Source organism: Rhinatrema bivittatum, chromosome 1 (assembly GCF_901001135.1).
Source record: "Rhinatrema bivittatum chromosome 1, aRhiBiv1.1, whole genome shotgun sequence".
Lineage (NCBI taxonomy): Eukaryota > Metazoa > Chordata > Amphibia > Gymnophiona > Rhinatrematidae > Rhinatrema > Rhinatrema bivittatum.
Genome location: NC_042615.1, coordinates 427,771,240 through 427,781,306, shown reverse-complemented (window position 1 = coordinate 427,781,306; position 10,067 = coordinate 427,771,240).

The window sequence follows — 10,067 nt, the reverse complement described above, 5'->3', positions numbered from 1 at the left end:
ACAAAGAATTCATTTAGGGGGTTATTTTCTATCCGTGTTGCACGCGAAAAGTGACTTTTCACACACGAAAAGTGACTTTTCGCACGCAAAAAGTCCCTTTTCGCGTGCGCTAGAAAGTGGGGGGTGGAGTCGGAGTGGGGAGGGGAGGAGTCGGGGCGTCAAGGAGGCGGATGTGGTGGTATCTTCGCTGGCGGCGATAAGGTAAGCCACATTATCGTCGCCAGTAGCGCACCCAATAGCGCCCCCTTTCACAGTGGCGCTATTGGGTGTGAAAGCCGGCAGCGATAACACCGTGGTGGTGCTATCACTGCTGGCTTTCGCAGGGCCGCCCCCCCAACCCGCCCCACATTACCGCTGGGATTCACCATTCTCTGCGAGAATGGAAAATTCAGGCCTTAGTCTCTATGCTATGGCTTTGTCATCCCTATGTGCCCGTTTTACCCCTTGATCATCTATTGGTTCAATTGACTCCTTGGCAGGCTTTTTACCTTGAATGTACCTGACAAAGTTTATATGAGTTTTTGCTTCCACAGCAAGCTTCTTTTCAAACTCTCTTTGTCTTCCTTATTAGTGCTTTGCATCTGACTTGCCAGTGCTTATGCTGTTTCCTGTTTTCTTCATTTGGAACTCTTCCATTTCTTGAAAGATGTTCTTTTAGATATTACAGTTTCTATCACCTCACCTTTCAACCATGCCAGTAGTCATATAGGGGTACATTTTAAAAAACAGCGCGCGAGCGTACTTTTATTCGCGCACCAGGCGCAAACAAAAGTACGCTGGATTTTAAAAGATACGCGCGTAGCCGCGCGTATCTTATAAAATCCGGGGTCGGCGCGCACAAGGGGGTGCACATTTGAGCTACTTGAGCGTGCCGAGCCCTGCGCGCGCTGCCTGTCCCCCCCCCCCCCCCCCCCGCACCTTCCCCTCCCTTCCCCTACCTAACACCCCCCCCTGGCCCTATCTAAACCCCCCCCCTTACCGTTGTTGTAAAAGTTATGCCTGCCTCTGCTGGCGCGCCATCTCCCGACCCGGGGCTGTTCCGAAGGCCTCGGCCGCGCCCCCGGAACACCCCTGGTCCGGCACCATGCCCCCGACACGCCCCCGGAATGCCACGAACGTCGCGCCACCCACCCGACACGCCCCCAACACGCCCTCCTAGTGAAGCCCCGGGACTTACGCGCGTCCCGGGGCTTGCGCGTGCCACCGAGCCTATGTAATATAGGCTCAGCACGCGCAGGGGCGTTTTAAAAGGGTTACGCGCGTAACCCTTTCAAAATCTACCCCTTAGCCTTCTTTCCACTTTTTCTAATGCATGGAATACATCTGGTTTGGTCTTCCAAGATGGTATTTTTAAACAATGCCCATGTCTGAGCTAAACTCTTTATCTTTGTAGTAGCTCCTTTCATTTTTCTCCTAACCATTTTCTTCATTTTAATATAGTCACCTTTTTGAAAGCTAAATGCTGATGCAGTAGATTTCTTTTTTGCCCTCCCTCCAGTTATTAAGTAAAATTTGATAATTTTGTGATCATTATTGCCAAGTGGCTCCATCACTGTTACCTCTTGCACCAAATCCTGTGTTCCACTAAGGACTAGGTCTAAAATAGTTTCCTCTCCTGTTAGTTCTTGTACCAGCTGTGTAGAATTTAGACTAGAAAAGGCTCTTGCTGTGGTAGATTTTATAATTTAGCACGAACGCGTACTTTTGTTCGCGCACCAGGCGCGAACAAGAGTACGCGGAATTTCAATAGATACGCGCGTAGCCGCGCGTATCCATTAAAATCCGGCATCGGCGCACGCAAGGCTGCCAAATTTGGGAAGCCTGCGCGCACCGAGCCGTGCAGCCTGCCTCCGTTCCCTCCGAGGCCGCTCCGAAATCGGAGCAGCCTCGGAGGGAACTTTCTTTCGCCCTCCCCTCACCTTCCCCTCCCTTCCCCTACCTAACCCACCCCACCCCCCGGCCCTGTCTAAACCCCCCCCCAACCTTTATCGCCGGATTTACGCCTGCCGGAGGCAGATGTAAATCTGTGCGCGCCAGCAGGCTGCTGGCGTGCCATCACCCGACCCGGGGGCTGTTCCGGAAACGCCGCGTCACGACCGCCACACCCCCGGCACACCTCTCCATGCAAGCCCCGGGACTTACACGCGTCCCGGGGCTTGCGCACGCCACCAAGCCTATGCAAAATAGGCTCGGCGTGCGCAGGGGGGGGGTTTGGGGTAGGTTTTCGAGGGGTACCCCTTTGAAAATCTACCCCTTAGTTTTTTAGGGTCTTCATTACTAGGCCAATTTTGCAAAGAGTAATGCTGTGGAACATCAAACAAGAGCTATGCATTTTATTTTTTGCATGTGTCTAAAGTCTTATGTTCTGATTAAGAAATGAATGATTAAGTCATAACTGGCTGAAAACAAAAATTATTTTAAGCCCGCACCTGGAGCATTAGATCATAAATGAAACTCCAATTGTTCCCCTTTTTGTAGGAGATAAACATGTTTTCCACTGTAGGTGGGAACTTGTACAGTGAGATCCTATAATGGTTACTTTACTGTAATAATTGCTTTTGGTACATGTTCACTTTACTGTTCTCATGACCGCACATTACTTTATGTGTTGATACACTCAATAAAAAGTTCTAAATTAAAATAAAAAAGGAAGAATGAAAAACATCACATGATGCTCCATCTAAGATAGAGGATTAAAGGACAGGTTGTCCTTGGAACTAAGATGGAGGGTAAGAACTAAGATGGAGGAAAGCAGCATATCACTAATACTAATCAGTATATCTTTGGATGAAGGAATAAACCCCATCCGTGATTGGCTCTATGAGGTGATGATATCATGAAAATATGATGCAAGGAAATGGGTAATAATGTATTGATTGGTTAGGTATGCGTGTAATGAAAAATGTAAAACATATAATGAGCTGTCTGTGTAAGATGCGAGGAGCAAACTGGGGTTTTTTTAGATTTTTCTGATACAGTTGTACTTTTTGCAATAAGCCACCTAAAAGAGGAAGTTTAAGTTTCATGTCAAATTTTCTTGGTCATGTCACTCTGCTATTTTAAGAGTTTGCTTGGAGACAAATAGAGATCTGGAAATCAATTTACTCTGGTATCAGGATTTTTAAAGAAAAAAATAAGGGACAGTTTTCCCTATTTCTATACATGAAGCAGTCATTTATTTCATCTAGGAACTTTACTTCTCTTGAATATCCTGATGTAACATTCACCCTATCAATAATGGGGTAATTAAAATCACCCATTATTACTGGGCTGCTGATTTTGTTAGCTTCCCTAATTTCTTTTAGTATTTCATTGTTTGTTATTTCACTCTGGCCAGGTGGATGGTAAAACACCCCCACTTCTATTTTATTCCCTTTTTCACCTGGAATTTCTATCCATAGAATTCAACATTGCATTTTGTTTCCTTCAGAATTTTTATCCTCTTTGACTCAATGCTTTCTATAACATATAGTGTCACCCCCTCCATCAATTTGATCCATCCTATCATTTCGATATAATTTGTATCCTGGTATCTCAGTTTCCCATTGATTATCCTCCTTCCACCAGGTCTCTGAGATGCTAATATATCTTCCTCTTCATCCTGTGCCATACACTCTAACTTTCCCATCTTATTTTTTAGACTTCTAGCATTTGTAACAAAGTATCAGGCCAATACAGTACAGTGCGCTCTGGCGGAGCACACTGTTAACCCATGTTTGGATGCGCGTTTTTGAAGCGCTAGCCTTACCCCTTATTCAGTAAGGGGTAATAGCACGTCAAAAACGCGCAGCCAACCCCCCCGAAACTAATAGTGCCCGCAACATGCAAATGCATGTTGATGGCCCTATTAGTTATTCCCGCATGATTCAGTAAGTAAAATGTGCAGCCAAGCCACACATTTTACTTTCAGAAATTAGCGCCTACCCAAAGTTAGGCGTTAATTTCTGCCGGCGCCAGGGAAGTGTACAGAAAAGCAGTAAAAACTGCTTTTCTGTACACCCTCCGACTTAATATCATGGCGATATTAAGTCAGAGGTCCAAAAAGTAAAAAATAATTTTAAATTTAAAAAAAAAATTTTAAATCAGCCTGTGGCTTGCGGGTTGAAAACCGGATGCTCAACTTTGCCTGTGTCCGGTTTCCGAACCCGTGGCTGTCAGTGGGTTTGAGAACCAATGCCGGCAAAATTGAGCGTCGGCTGTCAAACTCGCTGACATCCGTCGCTCCTGTCAAAAAAGAGGTGCTAGGGACACGCTAGTGTCCCTAGCGCCTCTTTTTACTGCGGGCCCTCATCTGAATACTGAATCGCGTGTACAGGAGAGTGGCCTGTGCGCGCGCTGGGAGAGCGGGCGCTCGCCCACTCTCCTGCGACTTTTACTGTATCTGCCTGTATGTTTTTTGTTTATATTAACAATCTGCTTATCAGTTGACAAGGGTAATTGAAATCTTTCTGCACTTTACTTAAAGACACCTGGTCCACTTTGGCATTTATTGCAATCTCTCTAGCGGGATGCCATATTTTCCCTGTTCTCTTAGTATCTTTCAAAGATACATCATTACAAACCATGCACTTCTAAGTGACTATCGGTTTTCCCCCATCATTTAGTTTAAAAGCTGCACTATTTCCTTTTTAAAGGTTAGTGCCACAGCGTGGTTCCACTTTGGTTTAGGTGGAGACCATCATTTCTTCCCCAAAATGAAGCCTTGTTCCTAACAAACCTAAAACCCTCTTCCCTGCACCATTATCTCATCCATGCATTGAGCCTGCAACTCTGCCTGCCTCTGTCCTACATGTGGAAAGGGGAACATTTCAGAAAATGCTACCCTGGAGGTTCTGGATTTTAGCTTTCTACCTAAACCCTAAATTTGGCTTCCAGAACCTTCCTCCTGCACTTTCCTATGCCATTAGTATCCACATGTACCAAGACAGCTGGCTTCTTCCCAGCACTATCTAAAATCCTATCTATGTGATGCATGAGGTAGGCAAGTTACCAAGCAATTCTCATATCCACCAGCCACCCAGTAATCAACCTTCCTAAAAATTGAATCACCAGTTATAACTGCCATTCTAACCCTTCCCTCCTGGGCACGCGCCCCTGGAGACCTATCCTCGGTGCAAGATGATACTACATCACCTTGAGGGCAGGTCCTAGGTACAGGGTTGCTTCCTGCCTCATCAAGCTGATGCTCTCCTTCCAGGTGACCTTTCTCTTCCAAAGCAGCAGAGGGTCTGAAAGATTGGAGGTGGGACTGCTCTACTATGTCCATGAAGGACTCCTCTATATACCTCTCTGTCTCCCTTAGCTCCTCAAGTTCTGCCAATCTAGCCTTCAGAGATCGGTGTTGACTACAATATTATGAATTAGAAATGGTATCTCAAAAACAGAGGACCACCTGCAAGCATGCAACCACATTTCTCTGAAGTACCTGAAAACATCCCAGATCTATTCAGCCAGTTTTGAGCAATCCCTGTTTGGTTGATTACCTGTTGTTTGAGTTTCTTGTTTTTCCTTCTCTTCCACCTCCCCCTGCTTTGTTTAATTCCAGAGAATGAGGCTTAGGTAAGCCCTGAGAAAAACCATTTACCTGGAAGCTTTTTCTAAAGAACTTTTCTTCCTTGAAAGAGAAAAGGAATAGCAGAGGTGGGTTTGGATGAAAGGAAACTGAACTTAACCCTCCCTCTTGAGGTCGCCCCATGTTCTTATTATTTATCCTAGCTTCATTGGCTCCTTCCTCCCCAGCAAAGAAATAGCATCAAGGTTGTACTTTGTGAGGTTTTCTTCTTTACTTTCTCTCTCTCTAAGTTTAGTTTCCATGGTGTTCATTTGTCCTGCTTTTAGTGTTGCCTTCTTGTCTCCAAGTAGCTGTATCATTTACTGGCTGTTCGTTGAGAAGATTTTATTTTCTAGGCTTTATGTTTTTTGGTTTCCTTTTCTGGGCTAAGCTTTAGAATGCCTCATCTTTAGTTCTATTTTAATGATAGTGCTCAAAAGCACTAGGTTTTCCTAGGTTCCCCCAGACAGGGCATCAAAAAAAACATTAGGGGAAGCTAAGGACATCTAGCAGGCTGGCTTACCTTTGACAGCCCTACCCTAAAGATTGGAGTGAATAGTCTATGCCAACCAACTTTAACCTCTATGTAACCTGTAATGCTAATTCACAATGAGGTGCAATGTCTAAGGAGTGCACACTGAGTAGGGGTTCAGATCATTTTAAAGCAAGGTTATGGGATTATTCACTAGGAGTAAATAAAGGATTAGATTGACTATGGGGTGTGGTGTTTTTGGTCCTTTATCACTTGCTCAGGAGATTCTGGGAGAGCAGCAGAGTGTCTGTCTTCTGGTGCTTTGGACCTTCCTTTTCTTGCTTGGAAGAATCTGATGGAGCGGCAGAATATCTGTCCCAGTGTCCATATTTGTGCACATGCTGGGGAATTCATTCCTCTCATCACTTTCACATGCACTTGCTGGGAAGTCCATTTCCTCCTATTGATTTATTTTTGTATTACTTCTTGTTCCTTTGCATTGGAGGCTTTTTTTGTGCCTCCCTTCTCTTTTTTCTCTCAACAGCCAGGACCCTTTCCAGTTGTCTAACCCTAGAGGATGAAGACGAGGATCAGAATAAGGTGCAGAGAAACATAAGAACTACCATACTAGCAGGCCGATACAGTACAGTGCGCTCTGACTGAGCGCACTGTTAGCCTGCTCTTGGACGCGCGTTTTCCCTTACCCCTTATTCAGTAAGGGGAGGAAAACGCGCGTCCAACCCGCGGCACCTAATAGTGCCCTCAACATGCAAATGCATGTTGAGGGCACTATTAGGCAATATTAAGTCGGAAGTCCCGAAAAGTAAAAAAAGTTAAAAAAAATAAAAAATTTGAATTCGGCCCGCGGCTGTTGGGCCGAAAACCGGACGCTCAATTTTGCCGGCATCCGGTTTCCGAACCCATGGCTGTCAGCGGGCTCGAGAACTGACGCCGGCAAAATTGAGCATCGGCTGTCAAACCCGCTGACTGCCGCCGCTCCTGTCAAAAAGGAGGCGCTAGGGATCCGCTAGTGTCCCTAGCGCCTCCTTTTCCCCGTTTTTACCGTGTCACCTAATTTAAATACAGAATCATGCGCACCGGCGAAGGACCGGTGTGCACGCCGGGAGAGCAGGCGTTCATCCGCTCTCCCACGGACTTTACTGTATCAGCCCGTAGGTCAGACCAAGGATCCAACAAGCCCAGTATCCTATTTGTGACAATCATCAATCCAGGTCACAAGTATCTGTCAGGATCCCAAATAATAGATCGATTCTATACTGTTTATAAGCAGGGATAAACAGTGACTTTCCCCAAGTCTAACTGGTTAATAACAGTTTATGAGCTTTTTCTTCAGCAAACCTAGCTATGCTAACTGACTTTACCACATCTTCCAACAATGAATTCCAGAGCTTAATTGTGCATCGGGGAAAATATTTTCTCTGATTAGTTTTAAATGTGCTACTTAGTAACTTCATGGAGCTGGTTAACAGACCCTCAGTTTTGGCCATGCCTAACCTGCCTCTCTTTCCACTGCTAAAAAAAAAAACAAAAAACACTCTGGGATGCCTCTGTTCCTCTTCTGCTAAGCAGATGCCCTTACAAGAGCCCTCAAAATGAGAACTCCTCTTCTTCAGGGTAACCTGGATGGACTGGCATTTACTACCCATAACAGAAGCCATGGGAGTAACTTGCCCAGTGGGGCAGTTACTACCCTTACATTAAAAAGAAAAAAAATCTTGTTGGACAGGTTGAATGGACCACTTCTGCTGACATTTAGTATGTTACATGTCTTAAGGGTTACAAGGAAGGATTTGCTGTTCCCAGGAGTTACCTCATCACCTACCCTCTCTCCCCTTTCTCTGGAGTCCATGTTTGGGTACAAAGAGGAGCCTACTAGAGAGATTTTGATGCTGTCTCTTAAGGGCATTTCTGGGCATGGTACTCTCATCCCTGTCAGGGTATCTTGCTCATAGCTCCTACTCCTTCCCACCAGCTGCCATGCCCCTGACCTATGTTTGAGGATGGAAAGAGGGGGAGTTTACCAGCATCTGGACCTAGTGGGGTAGCTTCAGCCCTGAGGAACCACTAGTATTCCCTCTTTCCTGGATTTTCCTCAAGCCACCTGGCCTATATCCTCAAGGAAAAGTCCCGAGGAGGTGCTTGATCTCTATTTTATTACCAGACAGGGGTTCCAGAGACCTCCCCCGCCACTCTCCAGCTCCTATAAGTTCTTTGGAAGATGGCTTGTGGTGAAGAGCAGAGGTAGGGAGGAATTTCATCTGGTCCTTTTTGTGGGAGGATCCCTCCTCCAGGTCACGGCCAGTGAAAGTGACAGGGTATCTGGGTCTCCTGTACCTCTAAAACATAGATTTATGAAAAGCAATAATCCCCTGACCCATTCTGCTGACTTAAAATAATCAGTGCACAGCCATTCTTAAACTGCAGTAGTTCACTTTTAATTTTTTTTTCTCTTCTTAAGAATGTTTCTTTTAACACCTGCAGTTGCTAAAACTGGGACACCAGCCAGCACCTTGTATGAGTGATTGATGTGTTCTAGCTGGCAGAGGTCCCAGAACTGTAGCACTGAGCTCTGGATACATAATGATATAATTTGACTTGTTGCAACTACAATGGACATATACCTACTGCATTTAGAATATTGGAGGCTTATTGTCTAAATATATAAATATTAAAGCTAGGGATATGAAATTAGATGCTTTTCTGTCAATTAATTGAGGCACACACATGTCTTGATGGAGCGCATCTGCTGGATATTCAAAGAGATTTTTATAACTAGATTATACTGGATATGTAACATGACATATATGTAATTGAGTAGTAGCTCAGTAACACAAGAGGTTAGATGTTTTCTGAGTTAGTTGAACATGGACTTACTATAAGCCATTAAGGTCCAGCAAAGTAAGGGTATATATACAGCAAGGTTCAGTCACTCAGGGCTGCTACTGCTATTCTATTCTGATTACGGCGTGCTTGAGACCCTGGCATTTTAATTCTTTGGTAAGCAAGCACTTTGAATTTTGAATTTCATCTTTGTATCTATGACTTGATGACTTGATTAGATCAATTACATGTAATTACATACTTCCTTATGTAAAATAAAAATGTTATCCTTCTTTTGAGAATATAACTCTGACTGAGTCATTTGAGTGGTTCTGATCTCATAAAAATAATTAACTGAACTCAATAGATGCATCGTCTCTCAGGAGCACTGATGTGTTAATTTATGTGACATGAGGTTTCAATGTCAGGAGAGTAACCTTTAAAGGGTACCCCATTAATAAAATCTCGCCACTTAGAACTTCCTATCAGAACTAGAACCAAGACAAAAGCATATTTGGCACCCTAGGCAAACCTTTGTTCATTCACCCCCTCCCCCAACTTAACTAATGGTGGCAGTGGCTCCAACACAGTTCTCCCTTCTTTGGTGGCATTGGCTCTGGTGCAGTGTCCCTCTGGACCTCATGCTGGCAGGATTTTGCTACTCCCAAAATCTTGGCACTCTAAGTGACTGCCCAGTTTGCCTAATGGAAGTACCTGCCCTGCACCAGGTTGTGGAGCAGTGTGGCTTTCTATCCCTCAACATCTGATGGTGATGTGAAGACCAGGTTGTTCCCCTTTTTCCATTGGTCTCAAAGGGGATCTATTAGGCTTAGAGGGATTACTGCAAGTTCCCAGTTATCTCTACTTGCTACTGGGGAAAAGAGTCCAGATAAAGTTCTCATGTCTTGTACCTCAAGTCTCCCATTCCTATTGGACACTCAAATGGTGCTACCAGATTTTCAGGATGGATAGACTTTTCTACTCATTGTAGCAACTTAGTGATATGGAGAAAGATTCTATGCCTAATAGTCCAATTCTCACCCTCCCCTTCTCCCACCAACCAAGGTGAGATGGAATTACCCCCCCCCCCCCCTTTCAGGACAACACAAAAGGTCTACGGGGGCCCACGCCTTAGCAGGGTTTACTTCCATTCCCTGGGACTTGTTTTTCATTTTCCTGCTTTCAGACTGATCATGCTGGTGT